At 36.9% G+C, this 17084-nt stretch overlaps 1 long non-coding RNA gene across 1 annotated transcript in view; it reads left to right on the top strand.

Annotated features, from left to right (window-relative positions):
* Positions 1 to 16832, top strand: part of LOC104913246 — a 45792-nt gene extending 28960 nt beyond the window's left edge. The window contains exon 3 of the long non-coding RNA XR_795238.2: positions 16175 to 16832. This is a non-coding gene — a long non-coding RNA (uncharacterized LOC104913246). The remainder of the gene's footprint in view (positions 1 to 16174) is intronic.
* The last annotated feature ends 252 nt before the right edge of the window (positions 16833 to 17084 follow it).

Raw genomic sequence — 17084 nt, 5'->3', positions numbered from 1 at the left:
TATTTACATCATCTTGGCTTCACTTCTGTTTTCTACCTCTTCCTCCAAAATTCATTTGTGTTTTCCCAAATTGGTCTTCCAGAAGATACAGTGTAGCTTTCTTCCATTCTTTATCATGTAATTCTTGGCACATTTTTTTTTTTTTGAACTTTCTTCAGCATTTTACCCACTGCACACTGCAAGCCTTGCCCCTAAGCCATGTTAAACCCAAAAATGAGATTCATATTTTGTTTACTCTTCTGCTTCCATCTCTGCCACTAACTGAACTGATGAGTGATAGAAGGCTGGAATAGCTGATGTTATACTTTGAGAACCAAACCAAAATATTGCATAACAAATTCACATTTCCCATTCTCTTCTTACCAAAATGAAATATAAACATGTATTCTGACTTAAAACTGTGATTTCTACGTTCAGTGACTTTTTTCTTAGAAGGGTGAAAAAAAAAAATAGCTTGATGACTTTTTTGTTTCATTTTGGAACATTAATTTATAAGGAAACAGTACCTTCCTATCCAGTTTCCCTGCAATATGTGCACTCTCTTATTCTGTTGAAGAATTAGAGTCGTCTCCATCCATTGTCTGAAGGAATTTGATTTCTCTCCCTCTCGTCAGGAGTCTGTCTCAACAGTCAGGACATAACACATAATGGCTTAGGAAAGCCCTAATTTTTTGTAATTAAACTTTCCCAAAAGCTAAGTTGAGGACCTAAGGAGTCTCACCTCCCAGTGAGTGCCCTGTCACGATTGATACTGCTTGTTCCCTCAATATTATACATTTGTTTTGAAAGTGGAGCTACTCTATCAATATCTAGCTAGAGACCTAACACACACACAGTAGGCCCTAATCTTAAAACATTCTCTCAGGAAGGGAACATGTTGTCATTCAAATACGGGTGCCAAGTCAAGGAAAAACAGCTGTGACTTGACTCATCTGTACTGAAGTAATTTCCCCAGTGTCAGCTGCAGGAAATAACAGGAGGGAAGCATCCTGTGTGGATGCTATGACATCCTGTGCTACTGAGAAATCTAGACCTCTTTTTGAGGGGGGGAGGGGAAGAGCAAAATTTGCAACATCTTTATGTCAAGTCTGTAAAGAGTTTGAAGAACAAAGCTGTGTTTTCTGGCATATTTATGGCATGCATCTGAAATAACTTAGGTTTGCTTAAGAGTTTATGGTAGCAATCAATTTAAGTAAGACTCACATTTAGAAACATTAGTTTTGATACAGCTTTTTCAGCTTTAGAGACAGTGGCACTGGTTTTTCAGGGTTATTGTATTACAGAAGTCTGAAGAGGATGAAAATGCATAACACATTATTTAATTTCTAGCATCACTTTCCTTACCTGTTACCTCTACTTTCATTTATATACATGCTCAAACCATTGATTTCAGTGTCATCGTGGGAGGAAAAAACTCTCCTGTCCCTTTTTAAAGTAGTATGCATTCTTAAACTGCTAGATAAGATATGAAAATGTAATCATATTAATTTCACTGGTTCTTTTTTGAGTACCAGTGCGGATAGGGAGTACCTGAGTACTGCACCAAAGCACTGTGTCAGCTGACACAACCACTGTCAACACCATTTTAAACTGTAAGCAAAATCAGTACATTTTCAATCAGAGATAAATATATCCTTCAGCTGGAGATATATATAAAATCTTGGACCAGATAGACCAGTTGCTCACTGCTTCGTTTGCTAGCAAAACAGACCTTTGAGGGAGGTTGCCTGTGTAAAAGACATGTGGAATTGCAAAAAAATGCCTATGCACCTCCTAAGGAGAGAGTCCAGCCCAGTCAGTTTTATATTAACGGGGAAAAAAGAAGAGAAGCATGATCAGTGAATGTGATGAGCTGGTTAGGTTAAAGGATGTTGTTCTTACAATGATGTTAGAAGTGCCCCATTACAGTTTGTGGTGGAAGTCAGCAGATCCTAACTGTAAGTGGAACTAAGCTGGTAACAGCCTGAGTGGCATAGTAGATGACACTTAAGATAGTTACATGTAACATGTTTATGGAAGTTTTTATAAGGTGTATTCATCTGCAGTAGCAAGGGGCTGAGTTGCACATTGGGAAGAATGCTCCCAGTCTCAAGCACTGTGAGACTGACTCCTGTGGAAGCGTGAAGCTGCTGTCTTCATAGAGCAGTGTAAAGAAGAAAGTCCTTCAGTTCTATCCACTGCAGTAATTGGAGTAAGACACTCCTGGTCTACTGACAGTTTGAAGTTCAAAGAAAATTCAGCATTAATTGGATGTGCTTTACCCATTCATGGGTTTGAGTATGTGCCAGATGAAGTACCTCAACACACAACTCTGCATAGTGAATTACAGGCTCTGTTCTTGTGAAGTGACACCAACTGCTGTGACTTTAAAATAGATTTTTCAGATTATTTGTGAAGTTGCGATATGCCACGGTTAAAAGCATAGTTCAGCCAATAGGTAATTGTATTTTTTATTCAGAACTTACAATTAATCTATGCCTGAGTTGATTTTTTTTTTTTTTCTAAAGATACAGCTAATAAGCTCAGCAGACCTTTTCTTGGGGAGGTGGAGTGACTGAAGGAGTAAAACCAATTGTTTTGCTTGCAGTTATATTTGAAACAGGAGTGTCTGCTTGCAGCTGTTACTTGCCACTCCTTTTAGTGAATATGGTAAAATACAGCCTTAAAGGTAATTCAGATCTTTTTGGCTATCATCCTTGTGATTAACTCAACTATTCTTATAAGAAAATAGCATTCAAACCCTCGGCATCTGCATGGGGAAAAATATGGGAAAAGGGAGGGAAGATGATGATGTAGTAAGAACACTATCCATAGCATAGGGTTAAGAAGCGTATCTTAAATATGTTAGTCATATAATATAAAAGCCTTATAAAACATTCTGCCATTATAACCTCTTTTAGTTGACAGAGCATCGTTATAGAATAGGGAATGATCAGCAGACTCGTGTTCTTGTTGTTTTTGAGTTTGTGGTGCTCCATTGAGCTGCAGTGACTTACAGCTCAGCCATGCAATGCATGAGTCTTTGCTCTGGAGTTTTAACTCAGCTGGAAAGTGTATACATTGGAAGAGAAAATATGCATGTCAGTTTTGATTATTTACATGCAAGCTAGAAACCAAAATATGTTTAAGCATACATATTAAAAGGCTAACAATTCTCTATTAGTCACTGAAGTACTCCATATTAGGACATATTTGCAAGGTTGTCTGGAAAATACCATAATATTTGAATTTTGAAAATACTAAAGCAGTTCAGTTGGATGTCTACATTATAATGTGTGGTGCAGCATATGCCATATGTACACTATTGCTATATAGATACTCTATTCCATATTTTAAAATGCTAATTTAATGTAAAGAAGTTACTTCTTTGTGTGTGTGTTGGTAGTTTTGGTTGGCATCACTATAGTTATAAAATTATTTTTCAGTAATACTATTTAAGAGGAAAAGCTATTGCACTGAAAATTTTGACTGCACTTATTTTCAGGCTTATCTCCTTCCTAGTGCCATCTCTCATCGTTTTGTCTTGTGCAAGTGCAGAGATGTAGTACACAGAATCATGTTCCTCTTAGGTCACAGTAAATTGATCAAATTCTTGCCATACCAGAACTCTAAACAGATTAGGGAAAGTGGATTAAGTGGCCAGAAATGACTTTTTACAGTGTTTACATGTTGTATTTTGCAGATGTCAGAGTAACTGTTGAGTCTGGGAACTTTTTGCATGATAAAATGAAATGTGAATGAGAGTTAATAGAAGTGGTTGGGAGTGAAGAGGATATTCCCCTTTTTTTCGTGATGTCCTTTATGTCCCAGCTGTATGTAACCCAGCAGAAAAATCACTGTTTTTAAGTACTGCATATTGAAATCTAGGCTTAGAGCATTAATGGAGGAAAGGTTTAGTTACTGCTGGAGAGTTTCCAGAGAGATGTGGTAAGCTAATACATTGTAGTTTGCTTAAACGACACTTTTGCTGCATGATCCATTCTCCTGGGTTGGTTAGATATGATGAAACTTGCCATGTGGCTCCAGCCAGTGCAGGGCCAGCAGCAGCTGTGCAGTAAGGATGAGCCCTGGCAGAGACAACAGTGCTAAGGACAATCGTATGGACCACAGTACTTTATTTCAAGGATTTCTTCTCCAGTCCTTCTATTGTAAAGGCTATTAATTTGAGCATTTCTAGTTTCTTTATTTAAGAACGTGGTTCACTGGCAATTAAGTCTTGCATCCCTTCATCAATGAAATTGAGACAGAATTTTGGAGATGGGCATCTTTAGTTCTGTTGACTTTATTGCAAAACTTGAAGCTCTTGATTAAAAAATCTGGTGAAGGGTCATGGAATTAGTGATATTTAAATAAATTTTGTTATAGCTGAGTATGTAATTGTTCCTTAGATTTTGGGCCTATCACATTCAGGTAATGAAAACTTGACCTGAATTAATACAAAGCTGAAACAAAATTATGTTCTCCTTTGAGTTTGAATTATATGGACTGCATGATTTTCCCTGGCAGGCTTAGACATTGTTACGTGGTCAACATCACTTTCCTTCGACCACTCAAAAGTTACTGTAAACATCCTATTTCTCCCAATTCTATGAATAAGTTCTGAATGAAATTCTGTAGGTTGGCAACTAGCAAGAGACAATTTACCTGTGGAAAAAGCTGTCCTATCTGCCAAGATCAATTTCTTACTTTAAGTATTGCAGATATATATGTTTATTCTATCTTTCTTCTTTGGTTTTACTATGAGAGATATTTCAATTCATTGCTATTGAAATTGTGCAAGTTACAAGATTCAGAATTTAAGTTGAATGAATCTTGGTGAAGTGGGTTTAATTCTATACAAACATTTCATGTCAGGTGTTATAGTAATGCTTTTAATAATATTTAAGATTTCCTGTGCTTAGAGAAAAGTAATTCTCAGTTTAAGAAATCTTGTATTAAGATTACTCGCTGTTGAGATACACACAATCTGGCATTTGTGTATTTTTTTTTTTTCCGTGTCTGATAAGAACGAAATAAATTTTGTGGAAATGAAACTATCCACAGTAAAATGGCAAGAGATTTGATGCAAAGAACCTTATACTTTAATAGATAGCTGCTATTGCCTAAGAAAATAGCTAAATAGCAGTACTTTTTCTTTTCCAAATCTTAAGTCTTACGATTTGAATTATACAAGAAAATATTAGTTCTTTATATCGTACATTTAAATGCAGGACATGGACTTGAAGCAGAAAAGATAGAGGCATATGTGAAAGTGAGTCTGAACCTCTGAATTGCATTAGAGAGGTTTAAATTCTTCTTTGAAGGATGAAGACTGAAGCAGAATTACGTCTGTAAGATTAGCCGCAGGAAATGATCAGCTAAATTACTTATTAATTTGAGTACAAGTGAATGGAATTGTAGAATTTTAAAGGCAGGCATTAACTGGTTTAGCCTAGGTTACACTTCAGAAAAGGTAATAAAACTTCTTTTCAAGTTATGCCATGATGTGACCTTTTCACAGCGCTGATGTAAACCTATGATTAAATGCATGGGGATCACAGCACAGTACAAAAGCATGAACGAAGTGCCCTTAGCACTGATGGAAGTGTGTCCTTTCCACCCAAAACTCCGTGTGTTTATTTACTGTTTTGGATTAGGTTGTAATTTACCATGGGGAAAGCCATAGCTGTAAGATGAGCAGGACGGGTTTCATCATTCCTTCCCATTTTTTGTGAATTCTCGTGTATTTAAATTATTGAACTATCTGGTCAGGAAGCATTGTGAGTTTGGGCATTTCCCACCTCTGAGACAATTTCAGCTGTTGTAAGATCGGAGGAGATGGTGTGGGCAGGCAGTGCAGGTACCAGGCACACCAGGGCATGGCCTGCCCCACTCTCACCTCTTCCCAGAGGTAAGTGCCAGCCTCAGCTGCACCTGATGAAACACATTCTGCAAAGAATCTGAACCAAATAAATTGCAAAACATATTTCATATGCAAATGAATTTCAATCAGTTTCAAAACTAAATTCAATCAAATTACTGCCTTCAGTATTCCATGCTTGTCACTTGCTACCTGCCTGTGTCTTCCGCATTTCACATTCTGAATGAATGATTATAAACAGGAACATGGCTTAAATACATCAGCAAGGCTGACTGTCCATATCAAGATGGCTCTACAGCCGTTTTCACTCAAAACTGTAAGTTAAACAATAGTTTTGATAGTTTTTTGTTGTATTTGCTTTATATTAAGGATATTGTATTTGTAAAGGAAAAAAAAGTTTAAGTGAAAATAAAATATTTTGAAAAATACCAAAGTAGGTTTACAATTTGTGTTGTATTGAGTATGTCCTGGTACTTGATTCCAGTATTTCACTGAGATTTTGTGGTTTTCTGCAGTAAATTTCAGTTGTTTTCTTTTTGTTTGTTTGTTTTTTTGTTTTCCCTAGAGCTTAGGGTTAGCATCCTGACATACTTTAGTAATGTTTTTTTCATTACTAAGTCCTTATGAGCTCATACTTACAAATATGCAAAGATACACACAATGGGTGATCTGGGGGCATAATAACCTCAAGTTTAGTACTTTAAATCTGTTTTATAGTATGAATTCTATTTTATTTCATAGATTTCATTGTATAATGTCTACACTCATTCCAAAGTCAGTTTTGAGAAAGAAAATTAGAAGACCTGGATTCTCAACATAAAGTAAAACATCGATAAAGAACGTCAATTTAAAGCCTCTTATGCACATTTGTTGTATGTTCAATTTAATCGGTGAGTCACTCAGGCTGATAGATTTTTCTCTTCTGTATGGCTTTCATGGCGGGCCCATTGCCAAGCACCGTTTTGACGGTGAGGAGGTTTGGTTCCCTGCTCCCTATTTTGCCCTGTTCGTAATCCCGGGTAATTTCATGGCTCTGTTCACATTGATTGCGCCCTCTAGCGTGAAGATGTAAAACCTCGAGTAACGCAAAGTGCACTGCAGCTGTTCCGTGTGTTATAGCTTTCTGTTGTATTTTTATTATTTTAATACTTCAAGTACTTTGTAGAACAACATCCTTTTATTGTTCAGATACGTTTTTCGACTGTTAAACTACTTTCTGTGACATTGTTTCATTTGGTGCTTTCCACGACGTCTTTGCAAATGAAAATGTCAAACTGTATCTTGATACATTTAAATTCATGTGTTTTTCACTTTTCTTCATTCTTAAAATATATTGTTCTTAATTATCTCGGAGCTAAATAGTAACCAAGCACATGCAGTTCCGTATGCGTTTACAAGAACTACCTCTGTAGGTGTGATACCTAAGATAAACATCAAGGAATGGATTTTATTTTTATTAATTTTTCTTTCTTTTTGGCAGGCTTAACAATGAATCCAGATATGAGATCCATTCACATTCCTCTTGTAATAGAAAGATGCCTCAGTACAAGTGAAAATGAGGGCCAGAGTGTGACATTCATGTCCCTTAAATACAAAAAAGGTTGCTTTTATCTTTTTTAAACGCCCTTGTAAGCTGAGCTGTCTTATAGATGTCATGTGAGGACCTTTGTGTAGTGTGAAACTTCATCTGCAATCAGGAATAAATTATGATTATGCATGACCTTTTAGAGAGTTCTCAATCTGGTGGGGGGAGTGGGTTAGGTAGATTTTTTGTAATATGGGCAGATTCTCCACTGAGACAGCTGTCCTAATGCAAGGGGTGCTCCAGAAGTAATGCTTCTTATTTTAATGATGTTGGCCTATGATGTCAGAGGGTGATGTTGGTGGGATGGCAGAGGTTGAACCTTCTCACCTGTATTCCATTGCATTTTGTTGCCATGTGACAGGTGGCAGGGGAGGGGCAATCTGACAGAATGAAATGCATATGAAGCAAAGGTGTGGAATTGAGAAACCGGCAGAAGTTACTCAGAGATGTGGTTGATGTCTCTTTACTGGAGACTTTCAAGGTGAGGCTGGACCAGGTTCCGAGCAACCTGATGGAGCTGTGGATGTCTCTGTTCATTGCAGGGTAGCTGGACTAGGTGATCTTTGAAGATCCCTTCCAACTCTAAGGGTTCTCTGATTTTGTGTGGAATGAAATGGCAGCCACTGACATTCATTGACACTTGCTGAACATTTATGGAGACTGTACAGTGCAGGTGAGCACACTGAGACAGTGGGTGGTGTGTTTCAGCAGAGGTGACAGTGATAGTGGGACGTCTCCACTGGTGCAAATTTTTATGAGCACAGCATGCAGGTTCTTGTTCACTGTTGGTGTAAATGCATATGTACTGGTGGTAACTATGTTGAGAAATAGTGTTTTGCAGCTGAGAATTGGCTCTGTGAAATAATGTTATTGTACTCTTTGTATCAGTTGCAGTTTCCATGGAAATAAGTAGGAGGCATTACTTTCAGAATGACCTACGTAGTTAACATGAGCTACTTTCATGTAATGAGCTACAAAACATTTCTAGTAATCACATTTCCAAATGTTTCTTCAGTTATTTGAAAGTGGCACTCAAGCATATGAATACCAAAAAAGCTCTAAACTGGCACTGGTGCTGTTCTATGCTTTAAGGTAGGATTTTTTCTGAATCATTACCTTCTACCACAAATAGAGTGCAACAGAATTCAAGTGTACATATTTACACGTATGAGCTTTCCTGCAAACATCTCTGTGATTACTGGTGCTCCCTCTGATGTCACTGTAGTAGGAAACGTGAAGACCCGATATTACAACTTTTGTAATATACCTACTTTCATTTCTCTGCTTATATTAAAGTTTAGTTCTTTGTGTATGCCTGACTGAAAGTTCACATCAGTGACTCACTGTCATGGAATAGGTTACTGGATTATTAATATTTTAACATTTTCCTTTGGCAAATATGAAAGCAATTGTGGCTAAGTATAGGACTTAGAAGGAACGAGCGACTTCTAGATAGAAGTAAGGTAATTGTTGTCTGATCCACTAGCATTATTTTGAGACTTATGTATTAAAAGAGGGAATAATATTTCCCATATTCTAATAAGACTTCTTTCTATATGAGTCACATTTCATAAACCTCTTTGAGAAGAAGATAAAGTTCATCTTAAATAATAATGATTTGCATATTCTTATTATGACAGCTGCATTATTCTGAAAAGTGTGCCGTGCTATTTCCTTGGCTTCTGAAAACAAAAAAGGTGCATTTCAGATTGTAAAAAAATCAGAACAAATGTTCTCAGCATGTAATTAGGCCATGCATATCATGAACATTGTTCTTGTGACTGCTTTTGTAATTTTTACATAGTTATTTCAGAAAGGTTAAAAATTATGCATGCAGTCTTTATTATATTACACACATAATTTGGAAAAAAAAAAAAGCCTTTCTCTGCTCTAAAAATAATAAATTAAAGAAATAGATTCGTTGTGTTGAGAAAAATTTATTTCTTGAGCCTCAAATAATTTAATTCCTTTTTATTCTATGCAAAAAGTAATTTTCTCCTAGGGGAAAATTATTGCTTAACTACTGTTATGTATTCTATGGCAGTCTTAGCCACTCAGCCACAGATAGTTCTAAAAGGGAAGTAGAGAAAGCTGATTGAAGTGAAACCTTCAAACTAAATATGAAAAATAGAAGATTTAAGGCTTTATGTGTTTCTTTCATAAAGAATTCCTGATGTTCCTGGCATTAGAAAGCCATTTAAAATAAAACTACAGTGATTTTATCATTGTCCACCGTGATCCTTTGGATGTTTATCCTTACGAGCACCTTGCTCTTTTCCAGGGTGAGGCGTATTCAGAAGGAGGGGGAGTTGGGAGGCGGTTCTGGGCAGAAATGAGGAAATCCTTAAAATATTTTTGCTCATTATTTATTGTGTGTTTACTATTGTAGGATTTCATTAATAAGTGGGGATGCAGAGGGGACTGCTAAATTAATTTTAAGTAGAAAAAGTTCTTCTGTCTTTCCTTGTTGCTGTGCTTGGATACCAGCATTAGCAGTCATTACAAGCTTATGCTAACCACCCACTCATGCAGCTGAGATTGTTACTAAAAGCCGGCCACAAAGATGGCACTTAGGCAGACCACTAAGTATCCTGCCTGCCAGTTACACTTACAGGAATGTGGATGGTAGATGGAACTTTCCAAGTCATTAACCACCAGGCTGACTGCTTTTCCACTAGGTTCTGAGTTGAAATTGTGCAGTGTGTGTTTGCATAGAACCGACGGATCGTTGCTGAAATGCTTTAACTGATTCAGTGCAGATTATCAGTCTCGCCCTCACTCTGCATCAGCATGTAGGAGATGAGATTTATTGCCATCTGTGCAGGTTATCTGAGAAGGTGGTTACCTGAGAAACCGTTCTCAAGGATCAGTGTTCAGTGTGGGCTTTCTAAGATACAAACAATGCATATGTGTGATATTGATGGGGTCTATAAGAGCTATATATTTGAGCAGTTTATTTGCCACAGAAACTCTGACTATCCAAGCTAAATAACTAGTTAAAGACAAGGAAAATGGACTGAGGTCTCTGTATATTAATACACAGAATATATGGAATATATCCAGGATAGCCAAGTAGGACACCACATGGGTGCATGATATAAAATAATAGTAATTGTACAACACAAAAGCAGTGGAATAATAGCTCCAGAACACACATAACAGGATATGCTACTCAAAGAAGATAGAAATTAACATAATAATAATAATAATAATAATAAAAAGATAGAAGCATTATAGATTTATGAGCCTTGCACACTGCCATAACATGAATAGACAGCTAAGATATTAAGATTATTGTATTCTGCTTGGATTTGAAACTTTTAGGATTTCCTTCCAAGAAAAACTATAATGTTTTAATCCTTGATTGGTGCATATAACTTGCAAAAGCAACTTATGTTGACTGTTACGGCATAGCGACTGTTACTGTATGGATTGATCTTGCTTGAGATGGGAATAAGATGGACTTAATAGTCCAAGTTTTTCACCTCTATATTAAAGAAAATTTTCATTTCTAAAGACAAGCATTATACCACTTCCAAAAGTGAACTCTTCAGGCTGCCTGAATACACAGGCTTCATCCTGGCATGAAATCATAATGTGCGTTATGACATTATACTTTGTTGTCATGGAAACAATTGCAGTGACATTCTCAATTCTGATGTGAGTCTTAACAAGTCTTTTAACGGTCATCAGGTTTCAATTTGAGGGGTAGGTTCTTGCTTGTGTTATGCATTCCCCTTCAGAGATCCTGTCAGTCATTGATTACCAGTTTGCATGTCTGATAATAACCAGCAATCCCACTAACCTTCACAGCTTTACAACCTTTCTATTCTTATTACAACACTCAAGTGACTAGGAAAGTCACTTACAAAGTTTCTGGCTGTAACACGGGACAACATCAGTATTTTGTGCCCAGGCATATTTCAGGAAACAATCTGGTGTATTCAGCTGTAGAGAGACTGTGAAGAGTCCTTGAGTTTGTGGGAATTGGACGAGACTGCTTCACTGTCACTGATGGTATTTAGAAAATGATGATGTGGCACACGTAACAAAAATCAGGTTTGTTTCCTGTGGTAGGGACTACTGCAATTGTCTTCTTCTCATTGTCCTGGTGTCATTACAGACCTATGGCTGCACCTTTGCATTTCAAAAGCTGATGATATGCTACTCTACTTCCAGGGCTCAAGGCAGATTTGTAGTTTATTCTTGGTTTTATTGTAAGGTGAAATCTACCAGGAAACACAATCCTTAAAAAAAAAAAATGTATTTCTGTCTCTCTAAACTTTTCTCCTCATTATGCAAGAATTGATTTTGAATTTCACGTGGCTGTATGACTGTGGTTGGGGAATGGGAATTCATTGTCCTTCCCCCATGGTTGTTAAACCATTCTGTTCAGAATAATACTATGAAAGCTCTCCTGTTCACACAGGCTATTAATGTTACTTGGATGTGTGTGAATACAAAGCTTTGGCTATGTCTTACTGACTGCCCTAGCTAACCTCATCCTGTCAGTCCGTTCCCAGCACTAAAAAAGAGCTGCTCTTGGCACATGGTAGAGGAACCTGGCTGTGAGAATGTGCTCCACATGTGGTCCCCTGCTGATCTTCTAAACTGATATGAATTCTGCTTAAATATTTCATGGGAAACCGGGAAGGATTTTTCTCTCAATTTATTTTGTTGTTTAATCCAGAAAGCTGTAGATGTAAGAGTGTTTCAGTCTTTAAATGTGCAGCCAGAGAAGTTATTATAATATTAGGTATGCGCATTACTTCAGTGGAGCATTAAAACTGGTTTAGATGGCTAGGTCAGTTCAGTTGTAGAGACTGTGTTTAACAGGTCTGAATCCCACTGAAGTCCTGAAAGCCTGTATCTGTCAGCAGACAGGATTACAGCAGGAAGTGATTGGTAGACCTTAGCCTGGGTGAATGTAAGCTGTTTAATTACAGAGTTGGTTTGTTCACTCTTTATTGTGATCTTGGTGGTGCCGTGGTTGTATATTTCACTAAGCAGTCCTGCTGATTCTAGGAGTAATTTTTTATATTTCCTGATTTTAGATTGTCAAAATAAAGGGTTAGTTGCTGCTGTTTGGGTGGTTTGCTTGGTTTTAGTTTAAATAAATGTAACCATTTTGCATATTGAATGAAATACACGAATAGTAAATGGAAAGAGACTTTTATAGTGCTGTCAGGTAAGGGCAGTCCTAGCTGTTACTGATAAGAACAGTTCAGCATGGCACTTAAGTATATATTCTTTTCCATGCAGCAGGTACTGCACATATTTTCCATTCATTTAAATCCTGATTTCACAGATGAATTTATTTTTAATGCTGTGTGAAAGCAGAAGCCTAGGCCAAGTCTAAACTACAAATTTCATCAGACATAAAAAGGTAATCAGGGTAGTGAAAAGGTTTATTATGCACTGGTAATAAGTACCACCAAATGCACGCTTACACTAGCAAAGTTGACAGAAGGGACACTTTTTTACTTTATGATACTGAGCATGGCTTATCCAAAGGTAATCGTTCTAAGTGTCTGGCCAAGATGATACACTCTAATTTCTGCACTACCTAATAGCCCAACTGTAGTCTCTCTGCTGTCGTGGTCCTGCTGAAGACTTCAAAAATTGAATTCATTAGTGCCTAGACCTGCTTCTGATGATCTGTAAAAAATGGAATTTTATCTACCTGTGCAATGATCTTTTCACACCCCTTTTCACATGCGCTACTTGTTCTTGACACTCATATTATGGAGAGACTGTTGTACAATCTCTTTACTATTGACGAATTTTCTCCCTCTGAGAACAAGCAGTGAGTCTTTAGTTTCAGTAGAGAACACACTTTCTATGAAGCTACAAGCTGCTGAATATTGGAGTCACAATGTATAGTAGTGTTTCTCTAACCAGCTGATGTTGTTCGCTCCATCTTATGATAACTCACAAGCATCATGGTTGCAGCTAATTGTAGGGAGTGTAACCTTAATCTTACCAAGTACTTGCTGATGCAAAAATTGCACTTACAGCCCTGAGGGAATGCATATTGGCATCATCATCCCTCTTGACTCCAAAAGCATCCACCATCCTGTATCTCACATTTCTAGCTGAGTACTTATCCTGTTTGTTCCTTGTCAGCATGTAGTTCTTCTAACATATTTTGACTCCCTTTCAGATTGGAAGAATAGTTTTTGCGCATAAGTATGTCTGTTGTTTTTTTCTTTCTAGAGAAATCAGTTTGTCAAATGAAATATATTATTTCTTTCTAGAAACCTTTCTGCATTAAAGCTATCATACCTACAACTAAGATTACTTTAGTGCAGGGATGCTTTATTGAAATTCTACCTTACACTTAGGAAATGTAAGTTTCTTTTTCCGTTTCAGAGCAACCCAATAATTACATTCTTATTACTCATAAGATTGTTAAGTTTAGCATTAACAGATAATGATACAGAAAGGAATGCTGCACTGAGTTTTGACTATACATATTTCTTGTTTTAATTGACAACTTACCAAAGTGTTACAAGCATTTCATGCTTTCCTGCTCCTGCAAATTTGAAGAAGTTACCCTTACTAAAGTATTTTGCCTCTTTTTCTTATTTTTTTTTTTAAATGTACACAAAATGGAGTTTGATTCTGGTAGAAATGCTATAATAACCTGAAAATTGTAGTTCAACAACTGCACATTAAGCTCGCATGACATTATAAATACATACAATTATTTTGTGTGAGAATTGCTGTTACAATGGTATGCATAGTGCAGTTATGTTTTCCACTGTTAGGAATTGTATCAAAAGTCACTCAATACTCATGCTGTTATCTCATAATATCATGTTAAGTGGAGGAATTGCTTGAATATACTATCATGAAGTCATTTCAGTCACAGTGGCTACTGTTCAAGTGATGAACAGTACCAATACAATTGGTAACTAATGAAATGTAGTCATGCTATCTAAGGGAAGACTATTTTTCCTAGAACAGCAGAATCTGGACATTTGGAATCTATGATGTATCAAGTTGATAGTAAGAGTGGCAATATTTTAATACACGTTCATAGAAAATAAATGCATTGCATCTAGTTTTAAGTATAAAAGCAGATAAAAAGGACCCTTGAGAGGTAATGAAGCAAGTGCTGGGGCAGTATAAATATGCTTTGGAAAGGGTAGAGCGTATGCTTCCCCCTTTCTGGTTCTCCCATTTGTCTTTCTGTAATGTCTCTTGCTGGAGGAGCAGGAAAAAGTGATAAAGTTGATGTTCTTGTGATTAGTGTGGTCTGGACAAGGCATCAGGGAATTTTTAAACCATTGAATTATTAAAATATTATTCTGCCCACAACCATGTATTCAGATGCTCAAAACATGATTTCTAATGTTTTGTTCCTATCATTGAACTGTGTTTGTTTCTGCCACCAGGAGTCTCTAATGCACGTGGCGCCTTTTCTGAAGTTGACAGCAGCAACATGATTATGTTTATTACCGTATTTCTATAACAATAACCTGGTGATCCTTCTGTCATGATGTATGGTGCTGCTGAATCACGGCCTGAACCTCTGATTGATCACCTGAGGCGAGCAATGAGTCAGCCACGGGAGCACAGGTGAAGGCAAATCACCTGTGTTGCAGGAAGAGGTGGAGCCTGGCTCCACCTCTCCTCGACCCATTTAAGAGCTGACTGCCAGTGGGGAAGGATCTCTCTGGAGATCTGCTTTGTTGGAGTTTATCTTGTGAGCCCTGGATAGGGTGAGTGACTTTCTCTCATTACTCCAATATAAATTATATTTGCCAAGCTCCTGGACGTATATATATATATATATATATATATATATATATATATATATATACACACCATCTGTATATCCATTGATTACACACATGAAGAAGTGTATTTGCTCTTCTTTGCTCTTCTTTGGAATCTTCTCAAACATGATCCTTTTATAACAGTAAAAGTAGTATTAGTGCACAAGTAGATCGTCACAGCTTCACGATGTCTTGGAGAAGGTCAGCAGTCTGAGGCTGAAAAGGAGTTCTCTCTTCCTCTCACAACTTCCTTTTTGATAACTGAGTATCACAGCTAATTTTTCATTGATCTTTCCTGGTATAAGAAAACTTTCTGGTGTTAGATTGACTCTGAAACTATCTTGTGGTCACACCTAAAACATCTCTGGCTGTTCTCCGTAGCTGTGAGTCCCTGAGGAAGAAAAGTACAATTATGGTCAGAAGACACAAAAGAGGAGAGCCTCACTAAAATGGGTGATGTTGTAAAAGAGGTTGAGCTAGAAGGAATACAAAGCTCTTTGATTAACATTTTAATATTTTGAAAGCTTACTCTACATGGTTTATTGGAATACTCACTCTTTAGTAGCATACAATGAAACCATATGTCTGATGGATTATTGTTGTCAGCTGTACATATTCAGCCATCCTAATCTGCATATTCACTTCTTAACTCACTCTCTTCCTTTGCCAGGGAAACACATATGCATTGTTCAGTTCTCTGACATATGAGTCAAGTATAATTATCAGTAACATAGATGATGGTAGTGACTAGCTCTTTTCGAAATAATTTGATTTTGAAGATATGATTTCGAACTCTTTGGACTTCTCATTTACTTGTTCATACATAATCATGTAAATAGTTTATTGTTAGTGACTCATGACAGACTTCTGTGCCGCAATGGGTTTCTTCAGCATCTGTAAAATTTGTATTACGTGTAAAAAACTAAGTCTAAAAATTTATTTCAGTTTCTTAAATCTGATCATCTGCTCAGACCTGCGTAGAGAACCTGGACCATTTTCGTGGCCTCCTCTGGACATGCTCCACCACGTCCATTTCTCTCCTGTACCGTTCCTGTACTGTTCATCTCTCTGCGCTGCTGTTTGAATTCTGTTGCTTTGGGGGAAAAAAATCTTATCTATAATTAAAATGAAGCTTGAAAAAATGAAATCCAAATGGCTTGTGGTGGAAAATTTTTCAGAATCTGAACACTTCCAAATAATAGAGAATATATATATAGGTAGACTCAAGTATTGTACATCTTATAAATGCACTGTAATATATTTACTCAATTTGTTGTAGTTCTAGTACTTTAAATATTGCTGCTGCTGCTGCCTCTTCATCTGTATCATCAAAAAAAGGTTGAATACAGGTTAAAAGGAAACTATTTGTCACTGCATTAAATAAACTGAGGTCTGTGAACTCAAAGTCCAAAATGTTGCTGTATTTTTTACAACAAGAAGGATGATGTTAATAACTCTAATCATTCTACCAAAATCTGCACAGTGCAAGCCTATAAAAAACAGCTGAAATAGTGAAAACATAAATTTATACTTGAATGTGGGACCATTTGTTTTCCAGTTCTAAGTCAGAAGATACAGATTTGCAGGCTTACTTGATCAAATCACCTTTAGATCTGATAAAATGCTGAAAGATAACAAAACAAACAAAAAACGACAGAAGAAATGGGGGCATTACTCTGATTCGCTGGTTATGAATGAATGAATTAGCTGGAAGGAAGTCATTGCTTTGACATGAATGAACCAGTATGGTTTTAATGCAGAGCATCATGTCTGTGATTTTAATCCTTCTCAACGGCCAGTGAATGACATTAACCAAAAAATCACAACGGTGTGGAGAAGATGTCACAGGAGACTG

Source organism: Meleagris gallopavo, chromosome 15 (assembly GCF_000146605.3).
Source record: "Meleagris gallopavo isolate NT-WF06-2002-E0010 breed Aviagen turkey brand Nicholas breeding stock chromosome 15, Turkey_5.1, whole genome shotgun sequence".
Classification (NCBI taxonomy): Eukaryota; Metazoa; Chordata; class Aves; order Galliformes; family Phasianidae; genus Meleagris; species Meleagris gallopavo.
Note: the sequence above shows the minus strand (reverse complement) of the source record. Positions and strands in the feature narration are given on the sequence as shown.